The 24112-nt window shown below is 41.8% G+C and overlaps 1 long non-coding RNA gene across 1 annotated transcript in view; it reads right to left on the bottom strand.

The window, feature by feature from the left end:
- Positions 1 to 442: 442 nt before the first annotated feature.
- The window catches only part of LOC109555915 (uncharacterized), a 179659-nt gene continuing 155989 nt past the window's right edge, over positions 443 to 24112 (bottom strand). Inside the window, exon 8 of the long non-coding RNA XR_011565747.1 lies at positions 443 to 22786. This is a non-coding gene — a long non-coding RNA (uncharacterized lncRNA). The remainder of the gene's footprint in view (positions 22787 to 24112) is intronic.

Consider the following 24112-nt stretch of genomic DNA (forward strand, 5'->3'; position numbering starts at 1 on the left):
ATGTCCTAGATTGATGTTGAAAAGTGCTTAAACAAAAGCAGAAAGTTCCAGTCTTTCCACCCTGAGTGAGGACTATGGCTGGCCATAGCAGAGAGGGCATTTGGGCTGCTGGCACAGAGAGGAAAAAGAGGAAAGGAACAAATAAAGGCCCTGTTCTCAGCAAAGTGTAGTTAAAGTCGCTGTGTCGTGTCCGACTCCTTGTGACCCCATGGACTATACAGTCCATGGAATTCTCCAGGCCAGATGAGGAGCCAGGAGTCATGCTTGGAAAAGAGAGGCTCACCAAAACCGAATTGGGCTAAGAGAAAATGCTGAATATGTAAGTGCTAGAAGGGAAGTTCTTTCTTTACTGCGTGTGATGCAGAGATTCGTTGTGGGTCAGGGAAGATTTTTGTGATGCTCTGCCATCACCCTCACCTGTTCCTTTTACCCCCATGCTATCCCTCCCCACCCTAGCCACCACAGTAATTGCCCTAAAGCACTACTTTATTTTCGTCTCTCCTCAACTAAACATCTGTGACACCTACAGGATTAAGTATAGACTTCTTCTTCCTTTTTTTTTTTTTAATATAGACTTCGCATCTCCAATATTAATCCAACTTACCACCATGGCTCCCTGACACGTACCAGATTGCTGACTCCTTGTCCTCTGAACTTATTCTGAGCTCTGCTTCCTCTGCATCTTTCTTTATTCTTTCTTCTTTACTCAAGAATGTCCTCTTGTTATTTCCTATCTCAGGGCTGCTTCTCCCTTTGAAACTTCCCCTAAAGTGAAGTGAAAGTCGCTCAGTCATGCCCGACCCTTTGCAACCCCATGGACTATCAGTCCCTGGAATTCACCAGGCCAGAGTACTGGAGTAGGTAGCTGTTCCCTTCTCCAGGGGATCTTCACAACCCAGGGATCGAACCCAGGTCTCCTGCATTGCAGGTGGATTCTTTACCAGCTGAGCCACAAGGGAAGCCCAAGAATACTGGAGTGGGTCAGTCAATCAGTTCAGTCACTCAGTCGTGTCCAACTCTTTGAGACCCCATGAATTGCAGCACGCCAGGCCTCCCTGTCCATCACCAACTCCCAGAGATCACTCAAACTCTTGTCCATCGAGTCAGTGATGCCATCCAGCCATCTCATCCTCTGTCGTCCCCTTCTCCTCCTGCCCCCAATCCCTCCAGCATCAGAGTCTTTTCCAACGAGTCAACTCTTTGCATGAGGTGGCCAAAGTATTGGAGTTTCAGCTTCAACATCAGTCCTTCCAGTGAACACCCAGGACTGATCTCCTTTAGAATGGACTGGTTGGATCTCCTTGCAGTCCAAGGGACTCTCAAGAGTCTTCTCCAACACCACAGTTCAAAAGCATCAATTCTTTGGCGCTCAGCTTTCTTCACAGTCCAACTCTCACATCCATACATGACCACTGGAAAAACCATAGCCTTGACTAGACGGACCTTTGAGGACAAAGTAATGTCTCTGCTTTTTAATATGCTGTCTAAGTTGGTCATAACTTTCCTTCCAAGGAGTAAGCGTCTTTTAATTTCATGGGTGCAATCACCATCTGCAGTGATTTTGGAACGCCAAAATATGAAGTCTGACACTGTTTCCACTGTTTCCCCATCTATTTCCCATGAAGTGATGGGACCAGATGCCATGATCTTCATTTTCTGAATGTTGAGCTTTAAGCCAACTTTTTCACTCTCCTCTTTCACTCTCATCAAGGGGCTTTTTAGTTCCTCTTCACTTTCTGCCATAAGGGTGGTGTCATCTGCATATCTGAGGTTATTGATATTTCTCCTGGCAATCTTGATTCCAGCTTGTGCTTCTTTCAGGCCAGCGTTTCTCATGATGTACTCTGCATATAAGTTAAATAAGCAGGGTGACAATATACAGCCTTGACGTACTCCTTTTTCTATTTGGAACCAGTCTGTTGTTCCATGTCCAGTTCTAACTGTTGCTTCCTGTCCTGCATACAAGTTTCTCAAGAGGCAGGTCAGGTGGTCTGGTATTCCCATCTCTTTCAGAACTTTCCACACTTTATTGTGATCCACATGGTCAAAGGCTTTGGCATAATCAATAAAGCAGAAACAGATGTTTTTCTGGAACTCTCTTGCTTTTTCCATGATCCAGCAGATGTTGGCAATTTGATTTCTCATTCCTCTGCCTTTTCTAAAACCAGCTTGAACATATTGCTAAAGCCTGGCTTGGAGAATTTTGAGCATTACTTTACTAGCGTGTGAGATGAGTGCAATTTGCGGTAGTTTGAGCATTCTTTGGCATTGCCTTTCTTTGGGATTGGAATGAAAACTGACCTTTTCCAGTCCTATGGCCACTGCTGAGTTTTCCAAATTTGCTGGCATATTGAGTGCAGCACTTTCACAGCATCATCTTTCAGGATTTGAAAGAGCTCAACTGGAATTCCATCACCTCCACTAGCTTTGTTTGTAGTGATGCTTCCTAAGACCCACTTGACTTCACATTCCAGGATGTCTGGCTCTAGGTGAGTGATCATACCATCATGATTATCTGGGTTGTGAAGATCTTTTTTTTACAGTTCTTCTTTGTATTCTTGCCACCTCTTCTTAATATCTTCTGCTTCTGTGAGGTTCATACCATTTCTGTCCTTTATCTAGCCCATCTTTACATGAAATGTTCCCTTGGTATCTCTTATTTTCTTGAAGAGATCTCTAGTCTTTCCCATTCTGTTGTTTTCCTCTATTTCTTTGCATTGATCACTGAGGAAGGCTTTCTTATCTGTCCTTGCTATTCTTTGGAGCTCTGCATTCAAATGGGAATATCTTTTTTTTGGCGGGGAGGAATACCTTTCCTTTTCTCCTTTCTTTTCACTTCTCTTCTTTTCACAGCTATTTGTAAGGCCTCCCCAGACAGCCATTTTGCTTTTTTGCATTTCTTTTCCATGGGGATGTCATCCTTTTGAAACTTACTACTAGTCTTTTTTTTGATGGACTTCCCTGGTAGCTCAGACGGTAAAGCGTCTGCCTACAATGCGGGAGACCCAGGTTCGAACCCTGGGTCAGGAAGATCCCCTGGAGAAGGAAACGGCAACCCACTCCAGTATTCACACCTGGAAAATCCCATGGACCAAGAAGCCTGGTGGGCTACAATCCATGGGGTCACAAAGAGTCAGATACGACTGAGCGACTTCTGTGTTCTGTGTGTGTGTTCATGGGGATGGTCTTGATCCCTGTCTCCTGTACAATGTCACGAACCTCATTCCATAGTTCATCAGGCACTCTATCTATCAGATCTAGCCCCTTAAATCTATTTCTCACTTCCACTGTATAATCATAAGGGATTTGATTTAGGTCATACCTGCATGGTCTAGTGGTTTTCCCCACTTTCTTCAATTTAAGTCTGAATTTGGCAATAAGGTGTTCATGATCTGAGCCATAGTCAGCCCCAGTCTTGTTTTCACTGACTGTATAGAGCTTCTCCATCTTTGGCTGCAAAGAATATAATCAATCTGATTTCAGTGGTGTCCATGTGTAGAGTCTTCTCTTGTGTTGTTGGAAGAGGGTGTTTGCTATGACCAGTGCGTTCTCTTGGCAAAACTCTATTAGCTTTTGCCCTGCTTCATTCCATATTCCAAGGCCAAATTTGCCTGTTATTCCAGGTGTTTCTTGACTTTCTACTTTTGCATTCCAGTCCCTTGTAATGAAAAGGACATCTTTTTTGGGTGTTAGTTCTAAAAGGTCTTGTAGGTCTTCATAGAACCGTTCAATTTCAGCTTCTTCAGCGTTACTGGTTGGGGCATAGACTTGGATTACTGTGATATTAAATGGTTTGCCTTGGAAACGAACAGAGATCATTCTGTCATTTTTGAGATTGCATCCAAGTACTGCATTTAGGACTCTTGTTGACCATGATGGCTACTCCATTTCTTCTGAGGGATTCCTGCCCACAGTTGTAGATGTAATGGTCATCTGAGTTAAATTCACCCATTCCAGTCCATTTTAGGTCACTGACTCCTAGAATGTCGACGTTCACTCTTGCCATCTCCTGTTTGACTATTTCCAATTTGCCTTGATTCATGGACCTGACATTCCAGGTCCCTATGCAATATTGCTCTTTACAGCATCGGACCTTGCTTCTATCACCAGTCACATCTACACTGGGTATTGTTTTTGCTTTGGCTCCGTCCCTTCATTCTTTCTGGAGTTATTTCTCCACTGATCTCCAGTAGCATATTAGGCACCTACTGACCTGGGGAGTTCCTCTTTCAGTATCCTATCATTTTGCCTTTTCATACTGTTCATGAGGTTCTCAAGGCAAGAATACTGAAGTGGTTTGCCATTCCCTTCTCCAGTGGACCACATTCTGTCAGACGTCTCCACCATGACCCGCCCATCTTGGGTGGCCCCACACGGCATGGCTTAGTTTCATTGAGTTAGACAAGGCTGTGGAGTGGGTAGCCTATCCCTTCTCCAGCAGATCTTCCCAACCCAGGAATTGAACCAGGGTCTCCTGCATTGCAGGCAGATTCTTTACCAACTGAGCATGAGGGACTTCCTGTAATCCTGTCCTATTTCCTCCACATTCCCTCATTTGAAATTTATCATTTGCTGCCTGAGGTTAAGGTTCTTTATAATTTTTTTTTCCCATTTTTTAGATTGTTAACTCCTTAAGGGTAGGTGCAATGTTTTACTCTGGATGGTATTCTCTGCCAGCACTTAATATGTACTTTAGAAAAGATTGTTGAAATAACACATGCTGGAGAAGGTGTGGAAAAAAGTGAACTCTCTTACACTGTTGGTCAGAATGTAAGTTGGTGCCACCACTACAGAGAACAGTATGGAGGTTCCTTAAAAGCTAAAAATAGAGTTCCCATATGATCCAGTAATCTCACTCCTGGGCATATATCTGGACAAAACTATAATTAAAAATGAACCACTATGAACACGAACCACTATGTTCATAGCAGCACTATTCACAACAGTCAAAACATGGAAGAACCTAAATGTCATTGACAGATGAGTGGATAAAAAGATGGGGTACATATACAAAATGGAACATTACTCAGCCACAAAAAAGAAGGAAATAATGCCATTTGCAGTAACATGGATGGACCTAGACGTTATCATAGTAAGTGAAGTAAGGAAAACAAATACCATATGATATCATGTGGAATCTAAAAGATAGCACAAATGAACTTACCTATGAAACATAAAGAGACTCATAGACATAGAGAACAGACTTGTGGTGGCCAAGTGTGTGGGGGGATGGAGCAGGAATTGGGATTAGCAGATTCAAACTATTATATTAATATATATGATGGAGAAACTATGTCCTACTATATAGCACAGAGAACTCTGGTCTGTGATAGGTCTGCGATTGAAAGTGAGCAGGCACAGAGGCCTTTCTGTCTCCCATTTCTTGCAGGCAAGACCCCAGCCTCCACAATCTTCCCTGAGTTGCAAAGGGCAGATTCAAACAGTTGCTAATCAAGTTATTGTTGTTGTTTCGTCCCTAAGTTGTAACTGACTCTTTTGCTAAGCCATGGACTGTAGCCTGCCAGGCTCCTCTGTCCACGGGATTTCCCAGACAAGAATACTTGAGTGGGTTGCCATTTACTTCTCAGGGTATCTTCCTGAGCCAGGGATTGAATCCATGTCTCCTTCATTGGTGGGTGGATTCTTTACCACTTAGCCATCTGGAAACCCAACATCAACTGTACTTCAATTTTTTAAGAAAGAAATGATTATTGAATGGAGTCAAAACTGAATAACCTTTCTTTCCCCACAAGACCTTATTAATATTTATTCTCCAAACAATACGCAAACAAAATTGATTAAAAAGCAGAAAACTGAGGTTTGAAGAATGAAAACTCCCAGAGAGGGCTTCAGGGTGGGAGTGGAACAGAAGCCAATCTGGTGGTAATTCTGCTCGTCATTCTCCTGTCTGTTTAGTCTCTCTTATCTCAAGGCTATGGTGACAGCCTGGAATGAATTGAATCCTGAATAGCAACTGCAGGTCTGCAGGCCTGGGATGAAGTACCATGTCTCTTTAACTCTTTCTTCGGAGAGAATTCTAAAAAGGTGGGAAAAGAGAGAAAAAGGAAATTTAGTCCACAGAGAAATTAACTGCAATGCCAAGACCACACACAGCTTTAAAATTCAATGCTTTCTTTCTCTGAAGATAGCCAGGTCGGTTTGTCTCTGCTCTTTTTCATCATATAAATTACTTTGCTTGAAGGGCAAGTGGGAGTAAATATAGCAGCAGTATCTCTGATGTAACATTTACTGACCTGGCTTTGACACGTCCTTGACATTGTCCTTTAGAAAAGAAAGAGAAAAAGAGAAACTGTCTCTGCTACTGTGTGTAAGAGAAACTCCCATTCTCAGCCATCATCCGAGTATGGGAGACTGATAAATATAAAGAATAAAAATGAAAAAGTGAAAGATGCTGGTAATTTGTCAGCTTTCCTGTGTTTGACTGTCCCTGGCAGGTGGGCCAGTGCCAGAGACAGTCAATCAGCAGTATTTACCAAGGTGGGGGTAGCCAGATGCTCATGCTGGAAAGTTCAAGGCACAGTTCAAGTTCCCATTCTGAACGTGCATTTTAAAAACATCCTGCCCAAAAGTTTTGTAGGTTACCGAGTCCCATTTTCCCCTTACTCTTTCCAGTCTCTCTCTTTTTTTTCCTTAAAGCAAGGACTTAAGGATATCAATGATGAAACTTTACTTTTTATAGAGCTGGAATACACATCTAAAAGAGAATTGTGGGACTTCCCTGATGGCTCAGTGGTAAAGAATCCTCCTGCCAATGCAGGAGACTCGGGTTCGATCCCTCTGAGAAGATCCCACATGCCTCAGACCAACTAAGCCCAATAGCCACAACTATTGAGCCTGTACCCTAGAGCCTGCTGCTGCTGCTGCTGCTAAGTCACTTCAGTCGTGTCCGACTCTGTGCGACCCCATAGATGGCAGCCCACCAGGCTCCCCCGTCCCTGGGATTCTCCAGGCAAGAACACTGGAGTGGGTTGCCATTTCCTCCTCCAATGCATGAAAGTGAAAAGTGAAAGGGAAGTCGCACCCTAGAGCCTAGGAGCCGCAATTACTGAAGCCTGAGCACTCTAGGGCCCATGTTCCACAAGAGAAGCCACTGCAATGAGAACCTGAGCAGCACAACTAGAGATTAGCTCCTGATTGCCGCCACTAGAGAAAGGCCTGTGCAGGAATGAAGGCCTAGTAGAGCACCCCCACTCCAAAAAAAAGTAAATAATTGTGGCTCTCTGAGGAGAGGACTGGATAAGTGGGTGAGTAAGTTCAGGGTTGGGGGTGGGGAGGAGGGCAGAGGGGAGAACAGCCCAGAAGTCTTTTCTCTATGCTTTCTGATTACTTTACAATGAGAATATTTAGTGAATTACATTTTCTTTTTTTTTTTATTCAGGCCACAAAGCCTGTGGGATCTTAGTTCCCCCAGCTGGGATCAAAGAGCCCCCGGCCTTGTTCTTAAACACTGAACCGTCAGATAAGTTCCCCATGTGCAATTTAAGTAGGGAAAAGGACAGAAAGGATGGATTGGGAAACAGTTCACCTGTGATTTATACATGAAACTTCATTTGGACATATTATGAACTCTCAGTTAACCCCAATAAAATATGCTTGGTAGATTAACTGGGATTATCTTACTGCCAATGTCCAGCATATAGTTTCAACTCCTTTTGTTTTTTAATTTTGCACCTCAATGTAAAATTTAAATTATGTACCACATGAAAATATGTTATTTGTAATAAATACATATGTATACATGCTTCTGTCTATCCATTTATGTTTATTAATTACTTTTTTTTTTTTTTAATATTTATTTGGTTGCGTTGGGTCTTACTGCGGCACATACGGTCTCTTGTGGTGGACAGGCTTAGTTTCGAGACATGTGGGATCTTGGCAACCAGGGATTGAATCCATGTCCTCAGCATTGGAAGACAGAATTTTTAACCACTGAACTGTCACTGACTCCAAACTCCCTCTGCTCCCTGCAGGACTGGCCAATGAATGAGAGAGGAGGTGTTGAGGCAAGGTATTTGACTTTATTCAGAAAGCTGGCTGACCAAGAAAATGGCAGACTAACTCAAAATAACCATCTTATCTGGAGCTGGATGTCAGGTTCTTTTTATAGATCGAAGATGGTTGGGGGAGGTGGCCATTAATCTTGCAAATATCTCCTAGAATGGCAAGCCTCAGGCAGGGAATGTATTAATTTCTTCATTCTTGCCATCTAAAGGGAGGGCAGGGTTCTGAACAAAGGCAGTTTAGTTTACCAGTCAGGCAGAAGGGCAAGATTCTCTGAGACAGACCATTATGTATGATTATAACAACAAAAGCAACAAAAAGCAAGTCAAAGAAACAATTCCAACATGGAGTCAGAATTGGCTTTTCCCTGCAACAGACCACTAGGGAAGTCCCTACTTTCTTGTTTTCTTGATAAGACAGAAATAAGAGAACATTGTGATGGTACTGCTGGCAATGCACTCCCACTGCCACCCCCGTTTTAAGACCACTGGCCAAATTAACAGAGCAATGCTGTTCTAGGAGTTAATGTATACATTAATGTAAACAAAATAGCTCATGCAGTGCCTGACATAGGCTATTTGCTCTATAAAATATAAAAATTGGGATCCTTTCTTTCTTCCCCCTTGCTCATGGGAAAGGACATGGTTGAAACAAAAGAACTTCTTTGTAAGCATCTGGCCTAGGAAAGTCAGAGCTAGGGAGGATTTGATACCAATCCCCCTCATCTTAAGACAAAAATGCTGAGGGCCAGGGAGAGTTGCTGTTTAATAAACCTTACAAATCCTCTGAGTGGCAATGCCAGGTGTCTTTTTCTTACTCCTTTTTTTTTTTTTTTGGCTGCACCTAGCAGTTTGCAGGATCTCAGGTTCCCAGCCAGAGATTGAACCTGGGCCACAGCAATGAAAACCAGAAATCTTAACCACTAGGCCACCAGGGAACTCCCCCAAGTGTCTCTTTTCTTTCTTTCTTTTTATCTTTTCCCTGTCAAGTGTCTTAATGTAGTCTTCTAAACTTCCATGTGTACCTCTGGCTCATTTCTAAACTACATGACTGAGCGACTTTCACTTCACTAATTTTGGGGTTAACTGTCTTCTCTCTTTCCTCATCTTGGTATGGCTAAGTTTAAAACTACGATCTTACACTTTCATGTGCTGTAGGAGGAAAACTTCAGAAAAGCTAGAAATACAATAAAAGCTTTAAAAATTAATTCAAGTGACTAGGCTGAAGGCATCCTGGCTTCTCCCATAGCATAGTATATATACATAGTGAGCAGCAGGTAGGGCTTATTATTATTGTCATCATCCTCATCATCCTTATCATCCTTATCAGTTTGGCTTCCCTGTAAGTGTGAATAGGTTTTCAATGATATGTTTCAAAGGTCTAAGCAGCTTCTCTTGTCCTGAGACAGACTGAGCCAGCATCCAGGTGGCTTCTAAGAACAATACCTACCCGACAACTCAGGTGGCTTGGCGTTGCTGAGCCCAGAGAAAACGTTGGGAAGATCTAGCAGAAGGAGCTCCCAGCCCCCAGCGTGATGCCTGGGGCAAGCTCCTGGAAAAGTTTACCTAATTTCCACCTAGAAAAACAGAGCTCTCCTCTGGAATTCAAACACAATTTAGAGAGGACAGAGAAATTCACAGCCTGGGGCCCAAGTCTGCCTAGTGCCAAAACAACCACAAAATTCTGCTTCACAGTTTGTGAAGCACTATGAAAGGCAGAGGGCCTGAGTCACAGGCAGGCTTTACAAAGTTCACAAAGTCTCATTTTACCAATTTAAAACAAAACTGGAAATAAGGTAAAGAGGAAGGAAAAGACACTAATAAGAGTTGAGAGCCCAGTTGTTCTAGACAGCAGGTACATTGACATTTCTTATTTCACTTTCACAACCTCCCTGGAAAGAAGATTCATCGCTATTTTTTTTTTAAAAAACTGAAGCTCATAGGCCAAGCAGCATGCCCAGGTTTACAGAGCAACCAAGTGGCAGAACCAAAAAGTGAGTCTAGGCCCTTTGACCTCTAACCTCGTGAGTGCACCTTCCTCAGCCCCACATGAAGCAACCAAATTCCAGAATGTTTTATGAGCACCCTGCTGAAGGTCATGCAGCTAATAGCAGGCAGGGCTGGCGTCTGCCTGTAATTCAGTTGTCAGGCTTCAGGTGGTTAGTCTGTGTTTAGCAAGATGTCTTGTTTGCTGATGGGAAACAAAGATGTGGTGAAAGAAAAGCTGACTTGTTTAGTTAATTTGGGTTGGAGATGTGGTTTGCAGGGAGAGGGCCCTAAACTAAAACATCACATTATGAAATTACAGATCAAATGAAGAAGTAGGAATGAAATGAAGTAAATCCAGGAGCCCATGCTGACCAGAAAACAAAACCAAATTTCTCTTCTCTGTGTTAATCAAGTTTTTTTTTTTAATTGGAGTATAATTGCTTTACAGTGTTGTGTTACATTCTGCTGTACAACAGCATGAATCAGCTGTATGTATATACATACCACCTCCCGCTTGAGCCTTCCTCTCACCCCTCCCTTAATCAAGTCTTTAAAACAACTTATATTTTTGAATGAAATATTTCCATAATAAAAAAAATCAAGAGATTCAAAATATGAAAAGGTAACATGAAAAGTCACTTTTCCTCCTCCTCTGAGCCCTTCACCTGCCCGCGCCCCTCCCCCTTTCCCCACAGCTAGCCTGGCCACCAGAGAGTATTCAGAGGCCTTGACTCAACCTAAACACAGAGGATTCTAGGTGTTAGAAGAGAATGCTCATTACAGGGTATCAACTGCAGAACAATGCACAACCTAAAATTTTTGAGTTGTTTGCTTCAAAGATCTTATTAGAACTGGGCATGGAACAATAGACTGGTTCCAAATAGGAAAAGGAGTATGTCAAGGCTGTATATTGTCACCCTGCTAATTTAACTTATATGCAGAGTACATCATGAGAAATGCTGGGCTGGATGAAGCACAAGCTGGAATCAAGATTGCCGGGAGAAATATCAATAACCTCAGATATGCAGATGATATCACCCTTATGGCAGAAAGTGAAGAAGAACTAGAGAGCCTCTTGATGAGAGTGAAAGAGGAGAGTGAAAAAGTTGGCTTAAAGCTCAACATTCAGAAAACTAAGATCATGGCATCCGGTCCCATCACTTAATGGCAAATACATGGGGAAACGGTGGAAACAGCGGCTGACTTTATTTTTCTGTATTCCAAAATCACTGCGGATGGTGACTGCAGTCATAAAATTAAAAGACGCTTACTCCTTGGAAGGAAAGTTATGACCAACCTAGACAGCATATTAAAAAGCAGAGACATTACCTTGTCAACAAAGGTCCATCTAGTCAAGGCCATAGTTTTCCCAATAGTCATGTTTGGATGTGAGAGTTGGACTATAAAGAAAGCTGAGCGCCAAAGAATTGATGCTTTTGAACTGTGGTGTTGCAGAAGACTCTTGAGAGTCCCTTGGTCTGCAAGGAGATCCAACCAGTCCATTCTAAAGGAGATCAGTCCTGGGTGTTCATTGGAGGGACTGATGTTGAAGCTGAAACTCCAATACTTTGGCCACTTGATGCGAAGAGCTAACTCATTTGAGAAGACCTTGATGATGGAAAAGACTGAGGGCAGGAGGAGAAGGGGACAACAGAGGATGAGGTGGTTGGATGGCATCACCGACACAATGGACATGGGTTTGGGTGGACTCTGGGAGTTGGTGATGGACAGGGAGGCCTGGTGTGCTGCGGTTCATGGGGTCGCAAAGAGTCAGACACGACTGAGCAACTGAACTGAACTGAACTGAGTACTACAGCCTGGGAGACAACTTCTCAGAAAACTGAGGAACTGTTCCAAAGAGGTCAAGGGAAAGCCAGGGTATATGAGATTTTTATTGTTTTTTTTTTTTAAGTTTATTTTTGGCTGTGTTGGGTCTTCATTGCCATGAAGGCATTATTCTAGTTGCAGCAAGCAGGGGGGCTACTGTCTAATTTCAGTGCTCAGGCTTCTCCTCAAGAAACCTTGCTGTGGAGCAAGGGCTCTAGGGCATATGGGCTTCAGCAGTTGTGGCTCCTGGGTCCTAGAGCCCAGGCTCAAGAGTTGTGACACACCGGCTTAGTTGTATATTCTCCTGCATTTGCAGGCATATTCTCTACCACTGAACTACCAGGGAAGCCCCTGTTTTTCTGTTTTGTTTTAATATTTATTTGGCTGCACCAGGTCTTAGTTGTGGAACATGGGATCTTTGATCTTCACTGCAGCATGTGGAATCTTCAGTTGTGGCATGTGGGATCTAGTTCCCTGACCAGATATTGAACCCTAGCACCCTGCACTGAGAGTGTGGAGTCTTAGTCACTGGACCGCCAGTGAAGTCCCAGGGCATATGAGTTTTTTGCTGGAAACATGTAGTCAAACATCAAAAGATTACTGCTCATCACAAAGAACAGATGCTACAGATTGGTGATTTTAGCACTCTTCTGTTTTGGAAAGATGCAAGGATCTGGGTTCACTGAAATTACTCCTTAGATATGCATCTTAACTAAGGCTAATACCCAAGGCACAGAATGCTTCCTGTTTTTCTTGATCCTGAATTTCCCTGAGGGCACACCTTCAGTGCTGCAGTGGCTGGAACTGGGATGGCTGGAAACCCTTCCTGTTCAAAATGATGTGATTTGAGGTGTGTGTTAAGGCCCAATGCTTTGTCCTAAATATATCCTCACTGACCTGGTACCACCTTCCCCTTTAACCTAGCTGGAAATTCCCCCAAGTGAGGGCTAATCCTCATATTAAACAAAGATGAGGACATGACTTCTAGAACTACACCAGAATAGGGTAACTCTCAAAGTACATAATTTTGCCTAAGTCATTCCTGTTTATCAACCTAATTCATATTCTCTGGTTATTTTGTTCTCTCCATTTTCTTCTTCAAAAGACCTTCACCAAGGGGACTTCCCTGGCGGTCCAGAGGTTAAAACTCTGTGCTTCCAAAGCAGGGGGTACGGGTTTGATCCCTGGTACGGAGAAGGCAATGGCACCCCACTCCAGTACTCCTGCCTGGAAAATCCCATCGATGGAGCCTGGTAGGCTGCTGTCCATGGGGTCGCTGGGGGTTGGACACAGCTAAGCGACTTCACTTTCACTTTTCACTTTCCTGCATTGGAGAAGGAAATGGCAACCCACTCCAGTGTTCTTTCCTGGAGAATCCCAGGGACGGGGGAGCCTGGTGGGCTGCCGTCTATGGGGTCACACAGAGTCGGACATGACTGAAGTGACTTAGCAGTAGCAGCAGCAGCAGGGGGGACCTAAGGTTTCGAATGCTGCATGGCACAGTCAAAAACAAAACAAAAAGACCCTCACTGAGGCAAATATGAGTTTAGGATTTTAAATATAATAGATTTCCTCACATTTTCCAAGAAGCCAGCTTGACACAAACTAGATTTTGCTTATGGGTGAACCGTGAGGGATTTATGATCAAGGCCTTCCTCCCCTTCCAAGTGCCTGGTTACTGACCTCACAAGATCATAATTTATGAGGACCTTTTACCTTCACTCCCTTTTTACCAAGTAAAACAACAAAAAGAAAAAGGTGAGGACATTGTCTTAGGCTGCTACTGATAGGAGAAATGGAAACCGCACACCCTGGCCAGGCACCACAGTAACCATTTGCATGAGCTATTGTAGGACAGGAGATCCTGGTCAGGACACAGAACTAGCCAGCACCCACGAGAATTCTGGAAAGCTCAAAAGGAGAGACTATAGACACCAGTCAATATGTCCTCCCAGAATCCTTCTCGCTGGAATCTATCTTGGTTGAGTGATGTGCACACCACCAGGAAGGACCCTGAGTCAGAATGACTGGCAAGATGCAACCCAGAAAGAAAACTAATCCCATCACCATAAAACCCAAGACTGTGACCCATGTGGCAGCGCAGTCCTCCTGGGTACCCCTTACCCTCCTATTCTCCCCACCCCCGGCGCCCTTCCCAATAACGCCTCTTGCTATGTCAGCATGCAAGTCTCCTCAGACAACTCATTTCTGAGTGTTAAACAAGAGCCCACTCTTGGGCCCTGGATGGGGCCCCCCTCCTGCAACACTATCAACCCTCCACTGTTAATCAGGTCTTCTTTAAGCTTATAATCAAAATAGCTAAGGAGGCAGACCTTACACCTGTTTTGTCCGTGCCTTTCCAAATTTGAACAAAGCTTTTGCCCAACTTTGCTGCTCTTTAAAGAGTCTGTCCTGTTTTCACCAATCTTTGGCAAACTCCTCTAACAAATTATCTGCCTGGCAATTACATTCACCTCTTAACTTGCAATAATTTGGTTTTGACCTCTATTGAAAATGTAATTAGGGGCCATTATCTATTCCTGAATGAGTAGATTCAAATGCCCCTTCTCAGTCTTTACTGAATCCCAGAGTCCCCTGTTGAATTTTGTTATTGCAAACAACACCCTAAAAGATGTTTTTTTTTAAAAAAAAAAATTAAAATAGCTAATTATAGGGAATTCCCTGGTGGTCCAGTGGTTAACTGCTGAGGGCCTTGGTTCAGTCCCTGTTCTGGGAACTAAGATCCCACAAGTCAAGTGACATGGCAAAAAAAAAATTATAGGAACAGCATAGACGCTTTAATATTGTTGTAAATATAAGGCAGAAAAAGTCACCCACAATGCCACTATACCCCAAAAGACAAGCATTTTTTAAGAAGATATATTTACAGGGCACTAGCTCAATATATTATAGTTCATCTTACAGAATGTTATACAACATTTGAAAACAATGAAATAAATCCATAGGTATGAAAAAAAAAACTTCCATAGTAATTAGTGGAAGTGAAAAATATCATGATGCACTGTACACATCATGCAATACCATTTGTGTATTTTTATAGATGTATATATGAAATAAAATTATTTTTATTTTAAGGCAGGGCAAGAACTTTTTTTTTAGGACAAGAAAATTTTTAAACACAAAATTCTTTCTTGCCTCCAGCTAATTTGGGGATACCTTAGACGCTCCCTGAAGCATCCCAGAGAGAGATTAAAACAATTAGGATTGTTTAGTATGTTGGGTTATATGGGAAGCATTGCCTAGTGGAGTGGAGATAAACCTTCTCAGGTTGCACTGTATGGATAAAATGTCATTAATATAAATATTCTTATAAATTATATAAAATTTCTAAAATTGGATATGTTCTGGTATAATGCTACCAGTCATAATTCTAATTATGATCTTAAAATGTTGTACGTTATAGCAATAACTAAGTTTTTTTGTCAATTGCATTGTAATCAGATCTCTGCTGCTGCTGCTAAGTCACTTCAGTCGTGTCTGACTCTGTGGGACCCCATAGACGGCAGCCCACCAGGCTCCCCCGTCCCTGGGATTCTCCAGGTAAGAACACTGGAGTGGGTTGCCATTTCCTTCTGCAATGCATGAAAGTGAAAAGTGAAAGTGAAGTCGTTCAGTTGTGTCCGACCCTCAGCGACCCCATGGACTGCAGGCTTGCAGGCTCCTCCATCCACGGGATTTTCCAGGCTAGCTATACCTTTAAAGTCTTTTGTCATTCTAAGACATTACTTTGATGTCTTTGCAAAAATGCCTCATCTACAAGAAGATTCATAGAATTTTTTTAAGACTTATTTTTAAAAATATTTATTTATTTTTGCTGTATCAGGCCTTAGTCGTGGCTAACAGGTTCTTTTCAGCTTGTGGACTTCTCTCTAGCTGTGGAAGGTAGGCTCAGTGGTTGTGGCATGTGAGCTTGGTTGCCCTGTGGTATGTGAGAATCTTAGTTCCCTGACCAGGGATAAAATCCACATCCCCTGCATTGGAAGGTGGATTCTTAACCACTGTACCACCAGAGAAGCCCCTTAATTGAATTATTAAAAGGATACTCTATGTTTATTTCTGAAGTTTATCACAGTAATCTATTTTTGGATACAGATCAGATGCCTCATGTCCTGCAACCAGAAGATTATTCACATTGGAAAAGATATCAGATAAAGGACTGTCCACAGCCTTGTTGGAAGGGGCCATATCAGGCCTTCTCTCTTAAATGGACTGAAACTCCTGATTCTGACACCCTCTTAGACTGAGACCAGCAGTACCAGACCAGGACAAGAAGAAGACAACATCCGAAGTAGACGGCTTCCAAGATGCCGAACCAGACCTGTGTAATAATTACTTTGAGACTTGATCACACTTTTGTTTGTGAACCAAACATTACTTTCTTGAGCTCAGGCTTATGCAAATGTCAAAAATCAACCCAGTTGCTAGATTTATGGTTGATTACCTATGTCCAGTATTTCTGGGTTGCCTCAGTGGATCTCTCCTCTCCAAGGTTCTAATTGGAAGGCCCTTATCGATTTTAGCTTAGAAGAAAGGAATTCTGGTACCATGCAAGTACTGATGATAATCACTCTTATGAAATGGGACACTCTTACATTAAACTCTTATGTTTAATCTATCTATAAATATTCCTTTTCACTAGATATTAAATATATTGAGTAGCTCCTAACAGGACCCAATAGATTTATGGAACAAATTTATGGCCTTAGCTATTCCCAGGTTGGTTAGGAAGATGAACAATTGGTTTTCCTTAGGCTCAAGGTCACCTATGGGTAGCCTTGAAAATAGTCCCTGCCAACCTGTCTTTAATTTGGCCTGCTAGATTCAACTGGGCTACCCAGGTGGCGCTAGTGGTAGAGAACCTGCCTACCAATACAGGAGACGTGAAAGATGGGTTCGATCCCTGGGTTGGGAAGGGATGGCAATCCACCCCAGAATTCTTGCCTAGAGAATTCCATGGACAGAGGAGCCTGGTGGGCTACGGTCCATAGGATTGCAAAGAGTCGAACATAACTGAAGCGACTTAATATACACACCTGTTCAATTAGTGTTTCAGTGGTATGATTATTTGGTCATGATATTTGTTCCTTCACTTGGAATAGAATATGTCATTATTTATAAAGAGGCATCAACAAAATTCAGCCAGTAAGCTTTAAATGGTAGTAACCATCATTGGGCTTGTCAGATGGCTTCCGGCCTGCCAAGCAGGTGACATGGATTCGATCCCTGGGTTGGGAAGATCCCCTGGAGAAGGAAATGACAACCCACTCCAGTATTCTTGCTTGGGAATTCTATGGACAGAGGAGCCTGTAGGCTACAGTTCATGGGGTCACAAAGACACAACTTAGAAACTGAGCATGCACGCATGAAACCAAGTCATTAGTTTGTTCAGTTAAGAAGTTTCCATGATGAGGAAAGCAGTCCTACAGGGGCAACTTGCACTATCACACACAGTGAATATATTCACATATATTTATATATGCTTTGACCTTCAAGATTTGTGTTTTTATACCTGATGAGTCTTCTAATGTAACCTGCCTTATGACACATAAGAAAAATCAAATTTCCACTCTGAATGATCCTCTTTCCAGTTTAAGTGAAATGTTAGGAAGACGGTTTGATTCAGGCGGATGTTGGCTTAAATCTTTGCTAATGATAGTTACTCCTACATTTTAATAACAGTTTGTGTAACTTAAAAAATATTAATAGTAGTTTCTTGCCTTTATGTTGTGTATCACCTACTCCCATTTAGAAAATATCCAAACCATTTGAAACTATTAATCACATCCATCGTTCTCTATAAAATAATGGACATGCACAGTATACATGCAAGGGAAAATTGGCATAAGTCCTATTGGACCACTTGAAATTAACTGTCAGTCCTTGCCAGACATCCTACCAGTACAACTCCCCTAAGAGAAAAGAAAGAACTGGGCTATTAGGAACCGGCATCGAGGGACATGGTATACCACAGGAGGTAACCAACCATCCTAGCATCAAGGGACCAAATATTTGATCACCTTTTGATTAATTATCAAAAGAGAGAATTGATGAAATAAAGTTATTTTTAAGACAGGACAAGAAAAATGTTAAACATAAAATTCTCTCCCTGCCTGTTTGAGCCACCACCCCTTCCCCTTTAGCATGCCTTGTGCACCTGCGTTATACATTAACTAGATCCCCTTAGAAGACACAGGAATGCTCATTCACCAAAAAAAAAAGCTATTTCCTCCTGGTACCAACAGGTAACACCTTAGGAGATAACATTCCTTTCTCAATCCTGTAAGGGGTCACAATAAGCCACTACTCACCTTGTTGGACTATGTAAACTGTCAATATATTATTTTGATATATAACCCTTTGTCTCAAAAAACTTATATATTTATATATGCTTTGACCTTCAAGATGCAGAATAGTCCTCAGAGCTCTCAGAACGCTGCATGTATGCTAAGTTGTTTCAGTCATGTCTGACGCTTTGCCACCCTGTGGACTGTAGTCCGTCAGGCTTCTCTGTCCAAGGGATTCTCCAGGCAAAAATGTTGGAGCAGGTTTCCATTTCCTTTATCTCCTGGGTAATAATTTGCAGGTTGGCCAGAACAAAGTTTTCTATTTATTTCTTAAATCGACTACTAATTTTTTTCATTGTCATGCTGGGATATGCATGCAAAATTTCTGGAAGGACACACAAGGCCCTATCAACAGTGGTGGCTTCTAGACTCTAGAAAATGGGAACACCAGCTAGGAAAAAGGATTTTACTTTTTTATTTGTACTTTTCTGGGTTAATTGGGTTTCTGTGAATTTATGTAATGCATTTTTAAATGTATTTATAGTGTATTTAAATGTATTTAAAATACTAACATTTAAAACAAAGGTATATCTCTGCACAATTTTTTGAAATGAATAAAACAAATGTCCACACATGTATCATGTGAAGTTTATCAATTATAAAATTAATCAAAATAAATGCATTATGTTTGAAAGGCATGTGAAGGCTAGATTTTATTTCATTCTACATAAATTCATAAGATTGCATAATCTCTGAGGAACGATAAGCAAACATAAATTAAACATTACTACTTCTAATAGTTTCAGTTCAGTTCAGTCGCTCAGTCGTGTCCAACTCTTTTCAACCCCATGGACAACATCATACCAGGCCTCCCTGTCCATCACTAATTCTTGGAGTTTACTCAAACTCATGTCCGTTGAGTTGGTGATGTTATCCAACCATCTCATCCTCTGTCGTCCCCTTCTCCTCCCGCCTTCAATCTTTCCCAGCATCAGGGTCTTTTCAAATGAGTTGGTTTTTCACATCAGGTAGCCAAAGTATTGGGGTTTGGCTTCAACATCAGTCATTCCAATGAATATTCAGGACTGATTTCCTTTAGGATGGATTGGTTGGATCTCCTTGCAGTCCAAGGGACTCTTAAAAGTCTTCTCCAACACCACAGATCAAAAGCATCAACTCTTTGGCACTCAGTTTTCTTTACGGTCCAACTCTCACATCCATACATGACCACTGGAAAAACCATAGCCTTGACTAGACGGACCTTTGTTGGCAAAGTAATGTCTCTGCTTTTTAATACGCTGTCTAGGTTGGTCATAACTTTCTTTCCACGGAGCAAGCGTCTTTTAATTTCATGGCTGCAGTCACCATCTGCAGTGATTTTGGAGCCCCCCAAAATAAAGTCTGTCACTGTTTCCCCATCTATTTGCCATGAAGTGATGGGACCAGATGCCATGATCTTAGTTTTCTGAATGTTGAGTTTTAAGCCAACTTTTTCACTCTCCACTTTCGCTTTCATAGTAGTTTAAATAATTTCAAAACAAAAATTACCCAAAATTTTGTCAAAATTGTATAGCAAAATTTCATATTTGATTTAGAATATGATATTTTATTTATTTATTTATGACCTGGTAGCTTTCAGGATCTTAGTTCCCTGACCAGGGATAGAACTTGTGTTCCCTGCAGTGGAAGCACAGAGTCCTACCCATTGGACTGCCAGGGAATTCCCTGGCCTGTGATATTTTAATGTTTACACGATACTACAAAGGATCTAACAATGTCTAGAGTACAAGAGGTTCTTACAAAGGACCTGAGGGTACTCCTCTGATAATCCAGTGGTTAAGACGCCACCTTCCAATGCAAGTGAGACGGGTTCCATCCCTGATCGGGGAAGTAAGACCCCACATGCTACAGGGCAACTAATCCTGTGCACAACAAAGACCCAGCACAACCAACATAGGAAACAAAGGACCTATGTAGCAGTAACTCCAAACTATATACAAAATAATTTGTATCTAGTTCTGCCTATGATATTTGACCGAAGACCATTTGCTGTGAAATAAGGAATGACAAACTTGTTATGAGAGGAATTGTTGAAAGGAAGTCACTCCTTCTTTCTGACTAGACAATCTATGCATGCACTCTCCTTCCTCCCCCTGTCAGTGTGACTATTGTCTTCCCTCCTTACCTTGACTTTGGAACTCAGGTCATCTCCCAGGCAAGAGACCACTGCTAGAAAGCAATCATATGTCTGCTGGTAAGCCACATAAGGTCTGCTTTTCTTTCCTCCCTCTTCATCAAAAAAGGTATGTTTTTCAAAAGGTGGATTGGATTGTGAGTTATAACTCAATTAAAAAAATAATAATTTTCACGCTGGAAGAGGAAGGACAAACATAGGTAAGAAACTTGAAATACCACCATGGGGAGCTTATTTGAGATATTTTGCCATGTTGAACAAACTAAAATTTCTAATCCTGATACCAAGAGGTAGTGAAAGAAATAGCTAATATTGTAAAAACCGCAAATAGAAATATTATAAAAATTGACAATGGAAAAAGTATCAGAGGGTAAAGGACTGATTTTCAAGAGTGACAAAGGGCTTCTTTTAAAGACAGAGGATACAATCTAGATGTCCATTGACAGATGAATAGATAAAGAAATTGTTGTACATATATACAATGGAATATTGCTCAGCCACAAAAAGGAACGAATTTGAGTCAGTTGTAATGAGTGGAATGAACCTAAAGTCTGTCATACAGAGTGAAGTAAATCAGAAAGAGAAAAACAAATATTGTATATTAACACATATATACAGAATCTAGAAAAATGGTACTGATGAATCTATTTCAAGGCAAGAACAGAGATGCAGACATAGAGAATGAACTTGTGAACCCAGCGGGGGAAGGAGAGGGTGGGGTGAACTGAAAGAGTGGCACTGACATATATACACTGCTGCTGCTGCTGCTGCTAAGTCACTTCAGTTGTGTCCGACTCTGTGTGACCCCATAGATGGAAGCCCACCAGGCTCCCCCGTCCCTGGGATTCTCCAGGCAAGAACACTGGAGTGGGTTGCCATTTCCTTCTCCAATGCATGAAAGTGAAAAGTGAAAGGGAAGTTGCTTAGTCGTGCCTGACTCTTCGCGACCCCATGGACATATATACACTACCATGTGTAAAATACAAAGCTAGTGGGAAGGTGCTGTATAACAGAGAGCTCAGCCTGGTTCTCTGTGACGACCTAAAGAGGTGGGGGACGGTGGTTGGAGTAGGAAGGAGGCTCAAGAGAGAGGGGATATATGTATACTTACAGCTGATTCACACTGGTATACAGCAGAAACTAACACATTGGAAAGCAATTATCCTCCAAATAAAAATAAATTAAAAAAAATAATAAAGGATTGACCAGACCTGCTTAGTTTAAAATAGTTACCTATTTAGAGAGTAAGACTAGGGCATAAAGCAGGTTGGTTTGTTTGCCTGTTTCATTCTAAACATTTGGTACTACTTTTAAATTAAATCTATATAATTAATAAATTTTACCCTCCAAAGTTTTTCACATGGGAAAATATGAGACCTTAAAAACTATGATCTTCAAATCTTCAATGACTCCTGGAAGATTTGGGGTAGATTATTACAAAATGTTTAATGAGCATTTAAAGGAATTGGCCTTAAGTGCCAACTTGGATCCACTATGGACAAGTTGTTTATTCAATAAACATTTATTGTCTACCCACTTGATCCCAGTCACTCTCCAAGGCACTAGCAAAATGAAGCAGAAAACAAAACAGCACCTTTCTGCTTCTTGTGGAACTCCAGGGAAGAAAACAAACAATAACAACAATTACAGCATAATTACAACTTGTGATAAGTGCTATGAAAGAAAACACAGGGATTCGTGTGAGAACATGATTAGAGGAACTAGCCTCATTGCAGAAGAGGGCAGTGCTACAGAAATTCTCTGTGAGCCAGCCACATGTAATCTGAGCCCCACAGATGAATAGAATTTAGGTAAGAAGTATTGCTACAGAGACAATCTGAAAACCACAAGTGAAAAGGCATGAGGCAGCAATAAACCTGGCATGCAGAGGAACAGAGAACAAACTGAGGTGGCCATAGGTCAGAAGGCAGTAGACAGAAGGCAGAGTGCAAGAGCGAGCCTCTCCAGGAACCTAGGGGCTGTATCACACAGGCACTAACTAATGCTGTTTCCTTTTTTGACGTGATTACTGGGCAGGTAAATTAAAGAAATCCAAAGACACACTAAATTTGTTTTCAGTGAGTCAAATGATCAATATGCTTGGGACAAACCAGTTATCCAACAACCAAAAAACTGAAAAGGTTAGCCACTTGGTTGTGTCCAACTCTTTTTGACCCCATGGACTGTAGCCCACCAGGCTCCTGTCCATGGGATTCTCCAGGCAAGAACAGGGGATCTTCCCGATTCAGGGATCGAACCTGTGTCTCTTGCATCTCCTGCATTGGCAGTCGGATTGTTTACCAGTGCACCACCTGGCTTCCCACGAAGGGAAGGTTCTCAACCAGTGAGGCTCTGCAACAGAAGCAGATCATGGAAAAGCTGTCAGCTTAAGACTGTTTTCAGACCATACTCTTCATGTCTTGACATCAAGTCCTTCCTTGAAGAGTGATCTGGAAAAAAAAAAAAAAAAGAGTGATCTGGGTTTGCATCTCCTTACCCATCTCACCACTGTATTTAGAACACAAACACACCAAGAACCTAAACAGTTTGGTTCCTGCCTACCTCTCTTCCACTTGCTTCTATTGAAAATGTGTTTCAGATACACTAGCCACCTTCTTTTCTTTAAACTTTTTAATACAATTTTTAGAGGCTACTTTCCACTTAAGTTATTTAACCTTCCTGTTTGTTGAAGCTTATCCCCTCCTCAGGGCTTTTGTGTTAGCTATTCCTCTTGCCTGAAATGTCACACTTGCCTGAGTTACCTCCTTCTAATGCTGCCTGTCACCGTCCTTGTTACTTCCTAACTGGTGGCCCTGTTTCACTTTCTCATGCACTTAAGTAAAATTATCTAGATTGCTTGTTTATATCTGTCTCATCAACTAAAACATAAATTCAGCAAGGCTGTGGATCTGATCTGTTTTATTCAATCCTCAATCCCAATCAGTACCTGGAATACAGTAAACCTTCAAGAAATATTTGTTAATTTGAATCAGATAAGGTGTAGAAATGTATGTTCAATGATACTATAGACAGCTAGCTATAGTTATAGCTAGTCAAACATTTTTACCCAAATAATACTTATTAGTATATCAAAGTTAACCTGAAGGGAGATCTCTAGTTGGCTGACACAAATCTGTCTGGTCTTGTCAAACGGTTAAAAGTCAATGATTTCTCTAGACACAGATGATGAAATCATCCGAATTTCTGATGACACAAAGCCGAGAGTTCTGAAATCACCTAAGCCAACCCCTCCAGGCTACAGTTCATGGGGTTGCAAAGAGCCAGACATGACTGAGCAACTAACATTTTCAAGCTACCTTTCCAGCCCCCCAGACACACCCCTACCCTCACCACATATAAGGAACAGGCTCGCTCCCTCCCCTTTAGGGAAGCCAGCAACCAAGCAAACCTGTGGTTTGTTCTCCCTCCCACTGTTTTGGAAGGGCCCTATAAAGCCTTGCTTTTAGAGGAAAAAAAAAAAAAAAAAGCTGGGAATATTGGTGGCTGACACACTGGATGACAGGATTCAGGTTCAAAAGCAGCTGAAAGTCCATCAAAAGTAGAACGAATAAGCGTATATCTTACTCATACAATGAATTACTGCACAGCAATGAAAATGAGTGAACTGCTGCTATCTGCAATATGAAAAACTTTACAAAGATGATATTGAGGGAAATAAACCAGAGACATAAAGAAGAATATGCATTGCATTATTCTATTTCTGTATATTTCAAAACCAAGGGAAACTATTCTATGGTGCTAAAAGTCAGGACTGG

Source organism: Bos indicus, chromosome 3, assembly GCF_029378745.1.
Source record: "Bos indicus isolate NIAB-ARS_2022 breed Sahiwal x Tharparkar chromosome 3, NIAB-ARS_B.indTharparkar_mat_pri_1.0, whole genome shotgun sequence".
Classification (NCBI taxonomy): Eukaryota; Metazoa; Chordata; class Mammalia; order Artiodactyla; family Bovidae; genus Bos; species Bos indicus.